We start from the raw sequence: 21,287 nt of genomic DNA, 5'->3' as shown, positions 1-21,287 counted from the left end.
AACAGCAGCTGTTAAAGCTGCTAATTTTAAAGAGAGACTAAGTACCATATTTTACATGTTGTGTAATATTAATAAACAAGTTCAATTAGAAACAGCATTTTTAGAGAAAACATTTATTGTTATATATTATGTTTTGTTGCTCCTTTTATTACCTGCAGACATGAATAACTAGAAGACTAAAAACATAGTAAAGCTAAAGCAAAATAAATGTACAATACAAGCACTTTAAGCTTCCTTAACTAAAGAGATTGCAAAATGTAATTATATTCAATTGTACAAAACATTTTCCAATATTGCCTACTTTAAGGGAATAGCCAAGAGACAAGCTTGTGTACACATCTTTGCAAGTGTACTTATCACAGTACCAAACTTGAAGTCACTGAGCTCTTCAGAATGACCCATTTTGTATCACAAATATTTGCAAATGGAGACTGCATGGCCAGGTGCTTGCTTTTATACACCTCTGACAACGGGTCTGATTGAAACACCTCAGTTCAATAATTAACAGGTGTGGCCAAATACTTTTGTCCATATAGTGTATATGTAGCTGTCATGATCGCCTTACCCAATGAGTGGCCGGCCTATGAATATATATTAAGAACAGGTGGCTATATGCATTCCATAAATATCTTAGTAGCTTCTTAAATATGTCTCCTTCTCATTATAAAACTTTCAGACAGACAGGAAGATCAGTACACGAAATGCAAGCAACAAGCACTTTGCTTATGGCCAAATATGGATTAACACTAACTCTATACATTGTGAGATACTGTCACTTGGGTGAATTGGTTTACATTACAACTACTAAATCTGTCTTTCAGCTCTTTGTATGTAAAACCAGCCATACATACTGTAATCTCATTCACTGTCCCAAGTGCCCAATAAACAGGCCTGTGAGCCATTTGGCCACACCTGAGTAGATATACACCAATCAGTCACAACACTAAAACCACTGACAAGTGAAGTGAATAACATTGATTATCTTGTTACAATGGCAAATATCAAGGGGTAGTATACATTATGCAGCAAGTGAACAGTCTGTTTTTGAAGTTGCTGTTTTAAAAGCCAGAAAAATGGCCAAGCGTAAGGATATGAGCAACTTTGATACAAGCCAAATTGTGATGGTTAGACAACTTGGTCAGACCACCTGCAAAATGGAAGGTCTTGTGGGTTGTTTTCGGTATGCAATGGTTAGTACCTACCAAAAGCATTCCTAGGAAAGACAACCAGTGAACCAGTGACAGGGACATAGGCAAACAAGGCTCACTGATGTGCATGGGGAGCAAATCCCACAGAAGAGCTATTATAGCACATATTGCTGAGAACGTTAATGCTGGCTATAATAGAAAGGTGGGAGAACATACAGTGCATCGCCGTTTGCTGCATATGGGGCTGCGCAGCCGCAGTCCGGTCAGAGTACCCATGCTTATCCCTATCCACTGCTGAAGGTGCCTAAAACAGACACGTGAGCGCCAGACCCAGAACATGGAGCAATGGAAGAAGGTGGCCTGGTGGTGGTCTGATGAATCATGTTGTCTTTTGCATCGTGTGGGCGGCCGGGTGCGTTTGCCTCATTTACCTGGGGAAGAGATGGCACCAGGATGCACTATGAAAAAAAGGCAAGCAGAGGGAGCAGAGTGATGCTCTAGGTAATGTTCTGCTGGAAAACCATTCATGTGGATGTTAATTTGACACTTACCACCTACCCAAACATTGCTGCAGACCAAGAACACCAATCATGGCAATGATATTCCCTGATGGCAGTGGCCTCTTTCAGCAGGATAATGCGCCCTGCCACATTGCAAAAATTGTTCAAGAAAGGTTTGAGGAACATGACAAAGAGTTCAAGGTGTTGTGTTGGCCTCCAAATTCCCCAGATATCAATTTGGCCAAGACTCTGTGGGATGGGATGTGCTAGAAAAACAAGTCTGAGCCATGGAGGCCCCACTTAGCAACTTATAGGATTAAAAGGATCTGCTGTTAACGTCTTGGTGCCAGATACCACAAGACACCTTCAAAGGAATTGTGTAGTCCATGCCTCGACGGGTCAGAGTTGTTTTGGCAGCTCCGCGTGAAACTACACAATATTAGGAAGGTGGTTTTAATGTTGCGGTTGATCAACGTATGTATACACATTTTATATATATATATATATATATATATATATATTATACATATATTGCTTTTGGCATATTAGATGTAAGCCCTCTCCTCAGGATACATGATGGAGGCCCCACAACTTACGGAACTCAAAGTATCTGCTGCTAACATCTTGATGCCAGATACCACAGGACACCTTCTGAGGTCTTGTAGAGTCCATGCCTCGTCGGGTCAGAGCTATTTTGGCAGCACAATATTAGGCAGGTGGTCTTAATGCTGTGGCTAATCGTTGTAGTTGTTAAGTGCTAGAGTGAGTGACTGGATCACAATGGAGGTCACAAACTTCTCATGCAAGTTACATCACGTTATACATACATATTTGCCCCCTAAATCCCTTTTAATGTTAAATTTATATATCAATCTGTATAGTGGGTCAAAGTACCACTGCAGCTATGGAAACCCTAGAGGGCAACAACTGATCCTGAGCCCTCAGGTGACAGCAATGTTGTATTTCTGGTTATAGCTATTTTTGTTTTAATATGAAGAAAGGATAGAAAACCCTTAATCACGATCAAAGCCTTATTTTAAATTTGTTAAGTTCTAATAAACTCCTACAATTGTTACATAACTGGCAATTTAAATTTATCAACAGAGTTTTCCCTCTACTCTAACATTTGATTTGTGGTGCCTTGTCCTGTCATTACTGAATACTCTTAAAATGGGAGCTGGTTTATAAACCACAGTGCATCAAATGATCCATAATCTTTGTTCCAAACAAGAATATTTTTATAAGTCTATAATTAGAAGTTGGCAGTTTCAGTCTAACTATATGGGAAAACAAACGGGTGAATGTATTTCAGTCCTAAAATAGTATGTAGTTTACAAATATCAAGACCTAGGAATTGAGCACTGAACTCATTACTGGCAAAAAGATATTTCTTGGATCCTTTGATTCTTTTTACAGCGTCTCCCCACCCTCTGTCTTCATCCTATGGTTTATAAACCACAACTGTAAGCTCAATTTGTCTCAGGGAGGTGCAGCTTCATTCCTATCGCTGAGTCTGATAATGATTTTCTTTGGTCACTATTTGTCTGCTGCGTTCACCCTCCATTTGGTTCACTGTGGTGTTGACAGTAGTAATCACATTTTGTACATACCACTGGCTCTTTTATTGCCCAACAGCCTCTGGCTGACTGCCTAGGCCCCTTATTATTCCACGTGTAGCCAAAAGAGAAATGTGGATCAACAGAGCAGTTAAAGCTGCAACTGAGGGCAAAAGGGAAATACAATCCTTTCTTGCTTAGAAGGGCAGGACGAGCGATTTAAAGAGGCAGTAATATGGGAATATATTTATTATGAAAATAAAGACAAAACATCAGCTTCGGTCTAAACAAACAATAAAGTACCTTTAACACATGTTCAAGAGCTGAGAGAGTGAAAGTTATTTTTTAACCCTTGGTAGTATATCAATTTGAGTTTGTTACAGCGCCACACATGTTATCCTGTAGGATTATTATTAAAAGACTCAGCAGGTCATCACATAATCAGAGATGCGCACTGTCATCAGGCTGATAAAAGACAGGTGTGTTTGCTTTCAATCGCTCAGTCATTGCCTGCTCATGTGTCTCATGTACAGTAGATGGACCCGTGATCTGCTGTCAGCATTACACTACTAGCCTTGCCCTTGTTCGCTCCCTGCAGCCACAAAAATAACTGTTTCCTGTTAGATTGGCTTGTGACCACCAACATTGTGATGTTATATGGCATTCTATAAAATCATAAAGTCAGTAAATAACAGTCATAAAGACTGGTGTGTGGTACATTAAATTATATAATTAGTTTAGTAGTAAATATAAAATCATCATCATCACCATTTATTTAAATAGCGCCACTGATTCCGCAGCGCTGTACAGAGAACTCACTCATACCAGTCCTTGCCCCATTGGAGCTTACAGTCTAAATTCCCTATCATACACACACACACACACACACACAGACAGCCTAGGGTCAATTTTGATAGTAGCCAATTAAGCTACTAGTATGTTTTTGGAGTGTCGGAGGAAACCGGAGCACCAGGAGGAAACCCACGCAGAGCACATACAAACTCAACACAGATAAGGCCATGGTTGGGAATTGAACTCATGACCCCAGCGCTGTAAGGCAGAAGTGCTAACCAGCTAGAACCTCTAACTGCTATTACAGATTATACATCCATAAGCAGTACGACATTCTCAAATAAAAGCTTGGTCAATATTTTCAAGTTTTTAATATTTTTCATTCAATTTCAGCAAAATATTAGGCACCCATATTTATAAAGCCCAAACTTGCAACCAAATAACCAGTCATATTAATTGGCTGATTATCTGCTAATTGTATTAAAATAACTGTGCTTCACTGGATAGCATAGGCCCTGGCTCCCAATAGATCTATTACAATTTAGTGATAAAACATGCACTGGAGTTAGTGTCATGATCATACTCTGCACATCCCCTCACCACAAAATGCCACCCCTTCATTCATTACTTTTATTCCCACTTATCTATTTTATTACCACCTAGTATTTTAGTTTGATCTTCTCTCATTGTCCCAACTTTGGGAGCTGGTCACCTTCAATTAGATAGTCATGTTGTATAGGAACTGTGCCTATGGTATGGGCTGGTAATTTGCAGTAACCATGATAAGCTATAACTCTAAGCTATGTGGTACTTGGAAGAGCAAATAAAAACCAATAAAGCATAAAATGACTGTGCATTTTTTTTTCCGCTAAAGTATTTGTATTGATTTTAGAAACACACAACACATACATTTTCAATTTAACTAACTAAACATAGGTCATCTGACTAAGACATAATCAGGCCGTGAGAACTTCCTTATGCAACGGGACATTAAAGCATTAAAGCTATTAACAGGCTTGGAAGCACCTGCTTTGAAAAGGTAAAATTCCATATATATATATATTTTTTATATATACGGTATATATATATATAGTCAACAGATTGTAGTTTAATAGTAATCAGCACAGTAACATCACAGAAAGGCTAGTGCCGCACAGGGCTGGCATACCCAACAAGAATAGTGTGAGGAATCATTGAAGGGGTCATCATAACTGGCTCCCATCTCACCCTCCCCACCTCCTAATCGTCTTCATGGTTAACAATTTGTGATTTATACCAGGGATGCCAAATCTTATATTTGCAGAGAGCCTCTCTACTCTAGCACATGAATCTTCCGTGTTTCCAAACGTCATTCACCCAAGGAATCCAGTTTGGAACACCAAAAGGCTCAGGTGCCATCCATCCCCGTGCTATGATCACCTTAGCAAGTGAGGTTAAATTGACTATATATTAAACAGTATCTGATTAAAGTATTTCTCTAATGTGAGACCAAAGAGACAAACTCGTGGACACAAAGCAGGGGTAACTTCTAGTGTTGATGAAATACATCGCCACATCGCTCTCCAGATGGTTTGCACCCAGGCCCGGCGCTCCCATTAGGCAAGGTTAGGCACTTGCCTAGGGCGCCGGGCTCTGGAGGGCGCCACAAGAATGTAAATTACTTTAAAACTGTGCGGCGACCGCTGACCATACCTGTCACGGCCGCCGCACAGCATTCAGATGCACGGTGGAGGGGGGAGAGGCTATTGCTCACCACCGCCGCCTCTCTGCTCCGGAGCAGAGAGGCAGCGGTGGTGTGACAAGTTAAGGAAAGACGGGGTGAGGGTGGAGGAGGGCGCCGATTTTTTCAAAATGTCTAGGGCGCCATGGACCCTGGCACCAGCCCTGTTTGCACCACAGGATACACCCAAATCATATGCCTAAAGGTACCTGAAGGAGCACTGCACTTGGGACAATGGGAATTTTTACGACATTCCAATTTATGTAATCTAGTGGGAGTAAAATATACTCTATGGAAAATATAAAAATGCACCTGTTGGAATCTTAAGCAGGAGGTGGCTTCTCTACTGCTACTAGTCATGATACGCCAATCCTCATCAGAAATAGCTCGCAGGTCAATCTTCCAATTGGCTCTAAGAGGAGTTAGACCCTCCCGTGACAACTGTGGTAAGAGCTTACCATAAAACACAGATATTGTCTTGCATGAGTCCGCAATGCGAATCAGGTTTTTTAAGGGGGAGTCCGCTATCTGAAGCATGTTCCCACAAAACTGAGATGTTAGGGCATACCTAAGTTGCAAATACAGAAAAAATGGGATGGTGGGAGTGCACACTCAATTCTCAATTGCTCAAAGGATTTTAAATGGCTATTCACATAAAGTTGACCAAGTGTATAAACCTCTGCCTCCACCATAACACAGCTTCTTCTTAATACAAACTAAAATAAAAGCTTTGTCATTTCAATAAAATCCGTGTGAAAAATGTGCATGATTGGCAGCAAATGTGAATGGTTCCTCGCCAACACCCACAAATATATAATACTGAAATCAGTTCAAATAATTGATATACAATCAAAGGTCACTTGTTCAGAATAACTCACATTCTGTATGATGAATGACATTCTTTGGCACGTTTTCATGTAGCACTTATCAATAACTGAATGGCACACAGCATATTTGTAGAGATTAGCACCGTTTATTACTTTCACCGGCAGATTATTTTATTCCTACTGACCTTGCGATAGTTTAATAGAAATGTTCAATAAATGAAATTAATTACAATACAAAGTAATCTTAATAATGTTAAATGCTCTTAAACTCCACTAATATATGAATTTGTACAAAAGACCTGTGCTGAGCTGCAGCTACCTCCATTTTTTAGCATAAAATACCCTTTTCTATATTGTACATGCACACAGAAAATACATACACATAAGTCCATATGCAGACTCTGCTGCATGTTACACTTGCAACTTCTTCTGCTAAGAGAGAGGTGAGATGAGGAGGGAAGGGCAAGGCAAGCATTGGCCAAGCACATTAAAGATGTGTACATGGAATATAATCAGAGGTGCACGGAGAAGCATGCCTGTTAGTGTATCTGTTTCAGGTGTTCGAACCCTGATGCAATGAACCGTGCGTATGATCATCAAAAAAATAAAAATACATCAAATTAAATGTATTAATGAATCTCATTGTATCAGTGGAATTCTTTGTGGCTAGACCCACATGTGACCTAGCCACTACTAATCAATTAAAGTAGTTTTGCCATGCTCTGACCAATCAGAGATAAGATGCTCTGTATTGGTTAGTTAATGACAGGTCCAGTGTTCCCTCTAAGCTGAGCAATCTGGAAAGGAAAGAGTTAAAAGGTCACTCTAATGAGGGCTCCACCAAAGGTTTGCATTCACAATCTGCAGGATGTTTCCCAGTAAGATACAGGTTTAACTCTATCATTTCCAGATTACTCAGCTTAGAGGGAACACTGGACAGGTCTCCTGGCCTGTCATTCACAATGGGGCTGTACAGCTAGCAGGCATGCTGTGTCAATGTTTTATATTTATTCCATTAGCATTAAAAGCTGATAGAGATAAGAGGATGCCCTTGGATTTATCTGATTAATAAATTGGTAAATGAGGGATTGGAGAGTCTTTATTTAAATAAAGGATTTTAGCTTGGTGTGTGTGTTTTTAAGAGCATTTTTTTTATATGTAATGTGTTATATGAAAATATAATAAACAATATAAATTTAGTCTCTATTAGTTGAATCAAATAAAGATAATATTATAGCTTAGTAAAGCCTAACAAATATCATGCAATTTTTCATGGCAAATTAGCCACTGGATTGCACTTATACATTAACTTCTTTACTGAAGCAGATACATATAACAGCCTCCCACCCATATTAATTACTACAAATATACAGAGAAACAAATACTTGTGTAAAATAACATCCATATGTCTTACTAAGAATTTACAGAAAAATAATGTAAAGATAAAATCTGTCTCTAATTTAAATGTACTTCCACTTTAACTTGATTCAAATTAAACGAGACATAAGTGGAAAATTACATAACTCTAATGTAGGAAAAGATAGGTGGACTTATACAAAATACTAGTTTTTCTCACAAATAAAATATTCTTTTTAGGCAATGCCTTACATGTAAGCCCTACACAAAATAACCCTAATAACCCACCATGATTATATACTATTTCTCAAGCATCGCTACTGTGATGAATTTTACAAGGGGCGTAAATTTCACCGTGTTAAATAGGTTATAATTAACAATTAACAATGGGTGAAATATAATAGAATAAATACACTCTCTTGCTCCTTTTTGCAGAGAATATAACCGGTCATAAGCGGCATCGTTAAGGGGATGGCATAAAGAGGGTATATCAATGTGTGGAAAACACAAACAACTGTGTTAACATTGCATTTTACTAAAAAATCTTTATTTTTATTATACAAATGGTGGCAAAATCAACCAAACATTTTTAAGCTTGCCCAAATAAACCTGACATGGCAATTCCAGTGTGTGGTTACAGTATGGCATCCTGCACCCCGGGATGCCAGCCCAAATAAACAATAAAATTCAGGCTCCGAATTAAAATAAACGCTGGCCTTATTTACATTATTGCTAACCCAGGTGGTCCTTAACTGCAAGATAAAGAGAAGCCCAGGGAAGGACTGAATGTTTTTCTGTCTTGTCCTGTGTAATATTCATCAAAGAATCAGACTTCCATACAAGCTGTGAAAAGCCCTGAATATAAGCCCCTATGGTTCATCTGTTATTCAGGTGAACTGAACTATATATGCACATTGTGTGGACAGATAATTTAAACATTTCTCAGTGCATCACATTACTCTGTAATATTAATGTTACAATGTGTTGAATAAATGTCCTTCTGAGACGGACACCCCTGGAGGGGCTAGTGTTTCTCAAGCCTGGGTGGGGAAAATAATTCAATTCACTTCTCTTTTAAGTAACAAAAGGAATCAACCAGACAATAGAACAGCAGGTTTGAGAGTGAAGAGAAATCCTAGTAATGAGATGCAGGACAAAAATGGGTTAGTTTCCTGCCGAAAGAGGGAATAGTCCTTTAATTTTACTTCCAGGCTTTAATCAGCACCAAATGTCTTGTGATAAGAAGTGACAGGTTAACATGAACAATTTAAAGAAACAAACATCTACATTTACATGTGAATGTATGAGTTGAAGAAACTATAGTGTCACACGCTGGCCCTGCGAGCAGGTACCGGCGATCGTACCTCCCTCTGGCAGGCAGAAGTCCCGGCAATCGCGGCCGCATCCTCCTGATGGCAGACGCCATCTTGCTGTCGGGTCTGTGCATACGCAGACTCGTTCTTCCTTTTAAGACCTCCCACTCGTCCCTTATTGGCCCAAATCTATTGGAGGGATATTTAAAGCACCTGAACTAGCTGTCAGGTGCCTGTTCTTTGTGCTCACTTCTTGCAAGTGCTAAGACCTGGCTCTTTCTCTCCCTGCTCCTGGAATCCTGTCCGCAGACCGCATTGAACTTCTACGCTGTTCCAGTGACTCCATTGCTACCTATCCTGAGTTACCTCTCGAGTATTCAGCTACAGTTGAGCATCTCCTGTCCGCAGACAGCATAGAACTTCCACGCTGTTCCAGTGACTCCATTGCTACCTATCCTGAGTTACCTCTTGAGTGTTCAGCTACAGTTCAGCATTTCCTGTCCGCAGACCGCATAGAACTTCCACGCTGTTCCAGTGACTCCATTGCTACCTATTCTGTGTACAGCTTCCTTCTATTCTCTCTGTTCTCTGCTCTCCCGAACTTATCTGCCTGTTACTTTCTCAAGGGGGGTTCCTGGTGAAGACCACTTGTTCTGTTAGACTCTGCGCCCTTGGGTTGAGTTGTGCCAAATCAGGCAGATTCAGGGGATCCTAAGATTACCCGTGAACTCTGTGACATACAGGTTTGTGTCAGCAAAAATGTTTCATGGAGTTCTGCATTAAAAACAACAATTAAGCAATATTGGAATTATAAGCCCAAAAGGAGATTATATATTAATGTATTCTGTATCTCTCCTAAAGGGCAAAAATGGGCCCTATGACAAGCTGGTGCTACGCACAACTGCAAGGGTGTAACAGCGCAGACCTATAAAAATCTATTGGTTAGTGCAGTCGGTTTCCCTTGATCATAATTCAGCTGCAGGGGCCATGGATGGGCAGATGGGGCTGGAGTCCCATCTGCCTCCACCATAATCACTAGTGCTGGGCCCACAGGTAAGACCTGGGTACTTTGTACCCTCTCCTGCCCCTCCTTTCGGTGCCCCTTTTGAGGACCATGCCCGTCAACTTCAGATCTGCTCCTAAAATACAGCTTAATTTAGCATGATTTTTTACAAAAACTAATCATGGTAGTGAAGGAAATTCAGGACCGTATTTATTACCGTACATTTGAATGTTTGAATTAAAAACGTGTCTAGAAATTCAACTTCCCAGATAAGTTGTGCCTGCAATGTGCAAAAGACATCCCACTGAAAGTATAGAACTGGTTTCCGCCACCTCTGAGACTGTGGAAAAAACAAGTCCTTGAACTTCATTTGAATCTTATCAACATGTACGATACACCCAACACTTTTACACCACCTTTTGCAGGGAGTAAGGTGCAAACAAGGGAACATTCCCGAAACTCCCCCTCTGAACCCCTTGAGCCTCATTTAAATATATCATCCCACATAATGAAATTAAATTTTTGCCATGGGAAAAAAAAAACCGACACGCACGTATCCCTTCAGAATATGTACAATTTACACCTTCACCGATGCCGTTATTATAACAGACAAGCTCCATACGTTACATGTAAATAGGCGTTGATGTCACAAAATGTAATATGCATTGCAGGCCTCCATTTTTCCACTTCCGTAATGGGGATTATTTACTAACAAAAAATAAGTGTGCAGAAACCCATAGCAAACCGATGTCTTTACTTGTCTAATTCTCACTAGATCGATTAAATGGGGGCAGGCTGGTTACCCACTTGCGTTAGGAAAATTACAGTGGCACCGATTCTCAAATGCAATCAAGGTTGACATGTGGTGGGAACCAGCACTTGTACTAGTAGTTACAAAACGTTAGTAAAGCATCATTAATGCCGCCAGTGGGTAAGGGGCCTTTGTTATGCAGCACTTTGCAATTTAGCAACTCATTTTTTCAGGTGTTATATCTACTAGTTTAATGTATAAAAATAAATGCCAGTGTCCTTTAAATGTTTACTCTAAGTAGCAACTTTTTGTACCAATAACATTGCTGTTTTTGTGTTGTTAAACACTGCCATTTAGTGATTATGTGCAAGTTTAAATTTAGTGTATAAACACTTTCTTTTCTTCATGACCCAATGCACACAAACACTTTTTCTTGTACCAAGTCAAATCTTAAAAGCTCTTAGGATTATGGACCATAATATTCTGTTTGGTGCTAATAGAGTGTGATAAATAGACACTTCATGCGTTATGAGAAGAACAAAGTAATAAACAGCAGACCAGATCCTGAGCACAGTGTTCTCTTTCATTAGAAGAAGATCCACAAGACGTTCCTGAAAGCATTTTTTTTATGTTGTCCTTTACAAGTTTACGTATCTTCTCCTCCCCCATACAACAGCTGGGTGTTTCCACTGCTCACTGTACAATGGTTAGATGAATTGGAATCTTCACTGACCTGAATTACAACATTCAATTGTTTTCACATTGGCAGAACACACCAGGAAATCCACCAGTACAATGTGCTGTTCTGCTCTGTAAACAGTATACCAGATTTTAATAAAACCACCAATTATGTTATTTTGATAACTTTAAATGATGATAAAATAAAATAGAACAAAAACATAACAAAATATAGAAATCAGGGGACATGCATGGAATTTCATGGACAGGTAATCGCAAAAAAAGGTTCTATGACCCAAGTCGAGCAATCATGTTTGCTGGATACATCACAATGGGTGTGTTTAGCGCCTCTAAATCGCTATGGCTAACCCCAATCCCAAAAACATGCTTCAAAGCTTGTGCACATAGCAGGCACCTTACTGAACTCACTCATCATGTTGTTGTTATCACTCACCATAGGAAGCAAGGACATAACTTCAACCTCAAATTGGTATTGTCACACCTAAATCAGGACAGTTGGGAGGTATGGCTTATGCAATGTTATAAAGAACAATACATGATATTTTAATCAGTATATCTGGTCTAGACGGGGGATTCCTGCAAATACCCACTACACTTGCCAATATAGAGAGTAGCATACCTGTAAACATCCTCAATTGGAAGATCAGGACAAAACAAGCCACACCCCACATACTGAAGTGCTCTGTCCAATTCAAGCTAAGGGCATTCCCCTTACTGGTATACCATGCTTCATTTACTAAAAATCAGGACTGTTGACAAGTATGAATGAGGCATACAATATGAAATCAGCTATGAGTCAGCGATAAAACAAACAATTTGTCAATGCACCTTTATTTGTAATAAAAACTAGTTTCCCCCTTGATTCATTAGGCCTCTGTCTAATTCAAGCATATATTTAAGTTGGGTACACACCTATGCAATTATTGTGCAGATCACATGATAAACGACCGTTTGGTTAGATATTGCATTAGTGTGTACCCTGCCACAATCACGGTTTATCATACCAATACACATCACATCGTTTGATATGATTTTAGAAATCACAATCAACGATGGAACGATGTCGGGCATATATGGAAGAGTGTATGCACTCACGACCGGCTGTCCAACACTTCTACCGATAGTTCCTCTGTATATCTGTAGAGTGTGTACAGAGTCACAATCTTTGCAGCATGCTGCAGATGATTATGAGAGATGCAGATCTCAGATCTGACGGTAAATCGAATACGTGTGTACACATGAATCGGCATGCTCATCGGGACTTTCAGTCTTTGGTAAAATCGTTACAGAAATCGCATCTGATGTACGATTGCGTATGTGTGTACCCAGCTTTACTGAAAGTCACAGCTCACACCCACTGTATGTATTAAAATTCACAAAGTGGTAATAGTTATGTAACAGTGTAACCATATCCTCAAATTGGAATAAAACATAGTTACATACACAGTGGAGCTTGACAACGAAGAGCAAAGCATTAAGCAAGTGGTTATCCACAACGGTGGAGGTTAATTCCACTTCACATGTGCTTAGCAAGTATTTCCACTATTTTATCATATCTCTCCTTCTTACACATTTTAATAGTAGGTTTAAAATCATCTGTAAAATTCCTCTTAACTATTTACAGGCACATGCGTAATTGTCAGGTCAGCATTATCTATTTTACCCAGGACGCAGTGCTATGCACTTATTTTGAAAACTATATTTATATAACTCTTTGGGGGGAAATTCAATTCCCCCTGAAGAATCGCTGTGCTAAAACTATTACCATTATTACGGTAATAGTGCTCATAATTACCGTTATTACAGTAGTTCTAACGCTGGCTTTTGACTTTGGGTACTTCCCCCCGAAGTACCGCGTTATGGATATTACAGTTATTAGGGTAATATTAACCCGGCTTTCAACTGGCAGCTCGGGGAGCTGTGAGCAAAAAGCTAGCGTTAGAACTACCGTAATTACGGTAATTACACGCACTATTACCGTAATAACAGTAATAGTTTTAGCGCAGCGGTACTTTGGGGGGAATCGAATTTCCTCCTTTATGCTGAGTAAAGTATGTTTTATTCCACACATAACAGATGTTTTGTTATGTAAATATTATTAAAACCAAATACCATGCTAATATTGCCCATTTACATGATAAAATGCCCTTTGGCGGCACTGTTTCACGGGAGATAATAATGTGGATAATATTTCCAATTTCCTTATAAGTATGTCCAACTAACACACACTATAGGCATTTAATAGAATTGCTCTTGGAAGAAAGAGTTTACAAATTATCTCATCTATCATATAACTGTAAATCTTCCTGGCACTGCTTATCATTGCGATGAATGTGTAGAACATGACATTATTTTATTTCTGCATTGTAGTTTGCATTGCCAGCACCGACAGGCAGGTTGTGATGGCTGACATATTCATTGTAATAAAGGCAAATCTATAACAAATAAGGCTCTTCTTAGACCCGTACGTTTTTTTCTGAACGCCTAAAGAAAAATAAAATAATTTAAACTTCCAGAACGTGTGTATATCCCTTTAAGTTCAGCCATCGCCAACTGAAAAACAAGCATGGCTTGCAACATGCCACTCTCTACTAAGTGTTGTCCTTTTCCTACACAGTCAGACTATGGCAATGTTAATGTTCTACAGATTGTTATTCATTTTCAATCATATTGTCACCAACGGTAAACTGAAGCACTCAGCAATGAATTTCTAAATGTAATATGAGCACCATGTGCTTACCAAGCCTCTTTATTCAATCTAACTGCATTGTAGAAACAAATTCAGAGGTGAATTAGTGATGGTTGCTAGGCATCCTGCTGCAAACAGTAAATCATTGGACACTGATCAATGTTCATCATCAATCCTATGTTATATCACTCAAAGGGGGAGATTCAATTTGGCACAAGATGTCTCCGGGAAGACGACAGAGACACATCATGCCGATGTTGTGGCAGAAATCTCCGCTCACTTTCTGTAGCACCCCATAGAGGTGCGTAGAAAGATGGAGCAGAGATTCCTACCAGAATGGCTGGCAATAGGCTTATCTGAACATCGAGCTGACATTCAGTGGCACCTCGCGCTGAATTGGTTCCCTCCCAACATCTGTAGTTTCTCAATATGGTAAAGCATAAATGTGTATATGTATATATCAGAATATCAGAATCGTTCCATTGTAACACCCACAGCACCAAGTCAAATAAAACAGATTAGCAGCATATCAATAGTATACTCATGTTGAGATGGAAAAGATGGAACATAGCTCATGATAGTGTATGTCAAATAAGAACGCAACGACCATTTCGGTGCCTCTGTAGCACCTTTCTCAAAGTGTATGTACTAAATTATTTATATATATATATATATATATATATATATATATATATATATATATACACACACACACACCAAAAAAGACAGTTGTCAGCGCTTATCTTTAACACTGCATTACTGTGTGTGTGTGTGTGTGTATATATATATATATATATATATATATATATATATATATATATATATATATATAATTTTCAGGGTTTGCTTGAAATGTTGATTACATTTTTCACTTTTGTTTACATACTTAAGTCCTGTGAGTGCCTCTTTTATGTCATTTGTGTATTCATTGTACAATCACACTGTCAAACTCCATTGTTTTCTACAATCCCTATAGTGACTTTTTAATTATATTTCTATTTGTTTAATTCTACTTTTTCCTCTGACTGATCTTTTTTTGAATGTGATATTGCACTCCCTCTCTAGTCTGTGCCCAGGGCTCCTGCACCTGCTTCCCTCACCTGCACAAAACTGACGGTATCCTTCTCTTAAACACTTCCATTGTATATTTATATGCCATTTACCATCACATCTTGACAAATAGGCCTTAGACCCAGCGTGAAATGTACTATTGTTTTGTGAATAAATTCACTACTGCTCACAAGTTCTGTGAGTGCTGTCTATCTATTTAGATTCTGCTCCCAGGCACAAGTTAGATGAATGTGGCATTTAATTTATTAATAGGTGTGTGTGTGTAGATATATATGCACATGCTCACTTACATACAGATGGATCACATTTATTGTAGAAAAATGGCAGAACTCCTGAACTGTGGGAGACGAGCTCGATCACTGGAATTAATGGAAATGTGTCACGGTTAGGCTTGAGCGGTGCAGTTGACACACCATGTGATAGGTGCTTAATCGTGCTGTTTGACTGAATAATAATGTGCTCCTTCTCCATTTCGGTGTACAGTGATTGTTTCACTAGTGGAGAGCGCTAGACAAAGTTTAATAGATGAAGTGTTTATTTTGATAGATTGAAACAAAAAGTTACAATTGCACTTACAATAGTAGCAATGACTGTATGGCTGTACAGGCTGTGGACATTTAATGGCTGCCCCACCAACAGCTCAGGTTAACCACATCCAAGGAAAGTGCTTCTGTGCTAGGCTTTGATATAAGTCCCCTTCAACTAGCACTTGTGGGAAACTAAATCATAACAAGGAAACACTACCTGTATTTAGTCCTATGGTTGACAATAATAACTAACTAAAAGTAATCTAATGGCATCTATAATACTTACAGTATAAATAAATGACAAAATAAACTAATAAACTAACAACATTAACTTTTTGCTATCAATATGTTTATTTGAGGTGGATTGTTTACCCCTATGCACCATCTTTTTTTTATCTAAAATAAGTTTTCTGGAGAAATGCTGGTCTAAAAATGATTGTGGTGAAACAAAGTATTAATATCACCCTAACCAACCTCTCCCTCGTTTCTCACATAATGTGGATTATAGCAAGTACTTTTTATAGCCCTTGTTTTTGTTCCCTGGTTTAACAGAGTACAACTGCAGTGTCTAATTACATGTGGATAAGGGGACATTGTAGCTCACTGTAAATACATATGTATATTGGTTATTGTATATTATTTATGTGGCAGTGAGGTTGTTATCCATTGTCCTTAAAGTGAAGCCAGGGGGGTTATGGGTATGGATCAGGTTGCAAGATACTGGTGAGGGGGAAGGCTAATTAGTATCCATTGATCTCACAAGACTACACCAGATGTTTGGTCTACAATCTTGAGAGGGATGTTCTGTGGAAGTACATCTCATCTCCACTCCCCTCTCCAACCCCTCTAGTCCATGACTCACCAATGTTTATCAAGGAGAGGCCCAGGAGTTTGCCCAGGGATGGAAAAGCACTATGGAAAGTTGACCCTAGATATAAAGAGAAACTCCAGGATGGGGGATATTCATTCTGCAATTTGATTCATGGGTGCAGATTCGCAAGATTCGATTCAAGGTGCAGTGTAGCTGGTTTTGAGTTCTCTACCAATGGACTACAGCTGCAACTAAGAGAAGTACTCCATGGGTCTTTAAGTCAGGACATCCAGGTGACTAGCTCCTTAAGCTAAGCATTTATTTAATGTGTGTACATAATAATCTAGTGATTGTTTTTATTACAATAAATGTATTGCTTTACTTTCTAACAGAATTTGCATGAGTGACTAATAAGAACCTTAGAAGGTACTGGGTAGGCTTCCCTGGCCTAGGAAGGCACCCGTGGGTGGCCAGCCAGAATGAAGTGGGTATAATTGGGCCAGAAAACCCAGTATCTTCACAATGATTATTTACTGCAAACTAATGAATTATTATACAAAGGTGATGAGGTTTTGGGAGAATGTGTTCTCTTAGAATGTCATTAATATTAGTGGGTGGATAAGAAAACACAGTAAGTGTTATATTCAGTGAATGAGTACATTGGTCAATATTAGAAGTGAGCTTATTAAATTGGTTTCTTGACTGTGACTGAATAGGATGATTAAAAGGTACATTCATAGTTCCTATTTTTTCTTTAATATCTTCTTAGTTATCCTTGGTGTGCGTTGTATTAAATTCTAAGGGTATTAAACCTTTCTGCAATTTATCATTTTTTGCCTATACTGTCAATATTTGATCCTTGTTGGTGATTAAAAGGAGTCCCATTCACAATTTATTATCACCTGGCCTGGCAACATTACTGTAACTATTTGATCTTTATAAGTGGTTCCATTCATAGAATCAGTAGAGGGGGGGGGGAGACGTAACGTTAAACCCACAGTTATTGGTTATGATACTGGTGGTGCTTAGACTGATGGAATTTATTTGTCTGAATGTTGGACTAATAGATTAACCTGCTCAATAGAATTATGTTTATGGAGGTATTAATTCAATTCATTTGGAGCACGATCTCTACTAAATTGGCTGTGGTCAGCTAAACTGATTTGTAGTCACCGATACCTCTATTAAATTTGTCTGGGTTTACTTTCTATTAGTTATGTACAATTCAACCGCTGTTTAAATTTTGAAACTGCTGAGAATTAACAACAGCTTAGGTTGCCCAGTTCTATTTCTAACAGTTTTAAAACATTTATTAGTTGATGTTTCACATTTGAATTTGCAAGTAGCTTAACTTCTTCAACATAGTGGAAATGTTTACATTTATATTTCTGAATGCTACAAGCTTGTATTTAAGCCTAACTTAGCTGTCATCAATACATTTGAGGCTGCATGGAAACCTGCTGACTGGGGAAGGGTGGTTTGGATACCAAGCAAGGGTTATAGAAACAAAGGGTGATCGGCCACACTCTCAAGGACAGTTATGTTGTTCTCTAAGCTTTGTAAGCCTGATCTGGTTGAACTGCCTCTGCACTCTGAGGGCCTCATGCAAAGACATTCTGGCTCAGAAAACATCCATTCAGAGAGAGCCTACTGTACTCATTGTTTTGAGATCTGGGTAACTGCCAGTGCCACGTGTTAGCAGACGCTACACACTCAGCTAACTCTGAGTATCCTAATCAAGGATGCCATGCCAACAGGTTATATATCATCATCATCAACAGGTTATATATTTATATATGTGCAAATGGATTAATTACAAGAGTGAAGGCAGTGACAGCAAGGAAATCGAATTTAAGAACAAAAACAACCAGGTAAAAACAGAAATGTTAAAACTGTAAGATGCAAAATTACAAGTTAGAAGAAAATCAAATGAAAGTGCCCACGTTTTCACCTACATATAATGTAAATTTCAAAATATTGGCAGCTCGTTCAATCATCAGGGGACTAATTAATATTCTATAAAGCATCCATAAGCTTCTAACCAACTTCTGCTCCTAAAACGGTTCCCGTAATTTATTACATATCTTCCAAAAAACTGTCCATTAGGATCGTTGGTTTAAAATTCCAATGGGGGACTTTTTTTTTAACAGTTACATTTAGTGACAGTTAAATATGAAGTAGACAAGATGAGTAAAGAGAAAATATAATGAGAGTTTAACATTACATTTACAAACGGAACAAGCCTGCTAGTAATTTACATAGACATATCTGAAGGAACACAACATAGAAAGACAGAACAGTGCTGCATTAACAAGAAGAGAATTGGGAGAGTCCTGGAGATCTAAATGGGATTATTTAGTGAGACAATTATCCTTTAATATCCTATGGGCTTGACACAACTTTTAACTTTGTTGAAATTTCAATATTACTTTTGCAATGTTTGGTAACTTCACAATATAACCTTAGTTTCAAATACTATTAATAAATGAGAAAATATATGTTTTAAAATTAAATTAAAGTGCACTAATTGTCATGCTAGGTGCCCGTGTGCCAGAATAGTGCAGTTTTCCCAATGCTGCATTTGCCTACAGTCAAAAATAACAAATTCTAGGCAAATTTTTATGCAAAATATATGAGGTGTTTAAATGAAATATAGGAGTTGGCCTAATGCCATATGATAGGGCTCTGGAACAGAGTAGAAATGTAAGCATAAAGGTTTACTTTATTGAAAAAGACCACATATTCATAATCAGAATTTTATTTTGACAAACATTTAATCGTAGACCTATTTAGGTTTTTATTTCCTCTTAAGTCCTAAAACAACCCTCTGTAATAACTTTATTCTTTTATAAACTAAGGCACCAAACCAGACTGTACATTGCATCATAATAGGCAACCTAAAGCTATAATCAGACCCAACTGACATCACTAAGTTACTTTTAGGTCATTTGGGTGTGTTTGCCTTTACTGACAGCTGTTCACAGCATCATGTAATACTTTCAGGAAGAGTCATGTGACAGAAGTGAGCAGGGCCTGTTTATTGCATATGTGTGAAATACAGACAGACTAAGAGAGCTCAAACAATATTTCCGCCTTTGGTAAAGCCCATTTGAAAACAAACAAAACTATTTTAAAAAATAAATAAATAAAAACAGATTGTACACATGGATTAGAAATATGTTTTCTAACATCGATGTGTAATCCATGTTTACTCAAACACAAACTCATATTCTTTTATACTGAAACCTTTTCTGGCTTTCAGGCCATCTCTAATATCTTGCGGAGCTCAAACATAATATGAGGTTATTCCATACATGCCCACTTTCAAGATTTCTCCCCGGGGGAGATCCGGAGGAGAAGTCATGTGACATGGGGTAGGAGGAGGGCGCGGGGACATTTCGCGTCGCCATAGCCCCGCCTCCACTATAAAAAAGCCGAAATTCACAGCATTGAATTGACAGGGTGGAACGTAATGTCACAATTAAGCCCCGCCCCCTCCATTCACTGCCGTGAATTTCGCCAAATTTCGGGAAGTTTTGCCTACTCTTCCAGGAGTCTGTGAGGACTCCTCGAAATTCGGGAGCCTCCCGGGAATTCCGGGACAGTAGGCAGGTATGGGTTATTCATGTCTTCTCTGAAAATGATTAAATAGGTATCAGAGAAATTTGTGAAATACTTTAATAGTAGATAGAACGTGTGACAGATTCACAGCCACAGAGCTGGACATCACTTTGGTTATTCATATACTCAGAATAAATAAAGGAAGACCAAAAAACAAGTAACCCCTCGTTAGGATACCAATATTCTTATAAGATTAACCTAACTCTTAAAACAAACTGTAATACAACATCACATCCTTAAGTATAGTTTTATTTGAAAACTGCCTCATAAAAAATAGTAAGAAAACAGTAAGGATCATCAACCAGGACACTTTTAAAAAAGCTGTTGTTTAGGAGAAAATAGCTTTATATTTTTTTTTGAAATGGTAAAATGCTTGCAGACTGCTGAAGCAGCTATTAGAGTGATCTTTATTCTGTTTACCAATAATGAAAAAGTAACAATTTATAAGCACTAAGGCTTGTTTGTATGTTGATGTTCACCAGGTTCATGCGGTTAACCACGTGAAATCTGCATTGAAACTACAGGTCGCTATAAAACTTATGGATCCCCATGATCACTGTATGAAAACAGGACGGCCTAATTCTACTAGGACCCAGGACAAACAGAAATACACTGCATGAAAGAGCCATGAAAATTCAGAAATAAAACAGTCAACTTCCCACGTGCTTATGGTTTAACAATTGCGGAATTGTTTCAAGAAATACTTTAGAACATATATTGGTTTAAAATGACCATATTATCAGGAAAATCTTTACTTGACTTTCCTGCCTGTTGTAACACAGATAACTAGAAGGATATTAGATTTATCTCTCTGCCAAGCTGATGTACACATGACAAGAAAACATGAGACAATTGGACAATGCGATATCTAGAATAATGTCACTGACATTGTAAAAATAGTTT

The 21,287-nt window shown here is 38.5% G+C and overlaps 1 protein-coding gene across 1 annotated transcript in view; it reads right to left on the bottom strand.

Annotated features, from left to right (window-relative positions):
- UTRN (utrophin) overlaps positions 1 to 21,287 on the bottom strand; it is a 541,342-nt gene that overhangs the window by 507,583 nt on the left and 12,472 nt on the right. The window lies entirely within an intron of this gene.

This window comes from Mixophyes fleayi, chromosome 3 (genome assembly GCF_038048845.1).
Source record: "Mixophyes fleayi isolate aMixFle1 chromosome 3, aMixFle1.hap1, whole genome shotgun sequence".
Lineage (NCBI taxonomy): Eukaryota > Metazoa > Chordata > Amphibia > Anura > Limnodynastidae > Mixophyes > Mixophyes fleayi.
The sequence above is the reverse complement of the archived record's forward strand: the minus strand, read 5'-3'. Positions and strand labels throughout refer to the sequence as shown.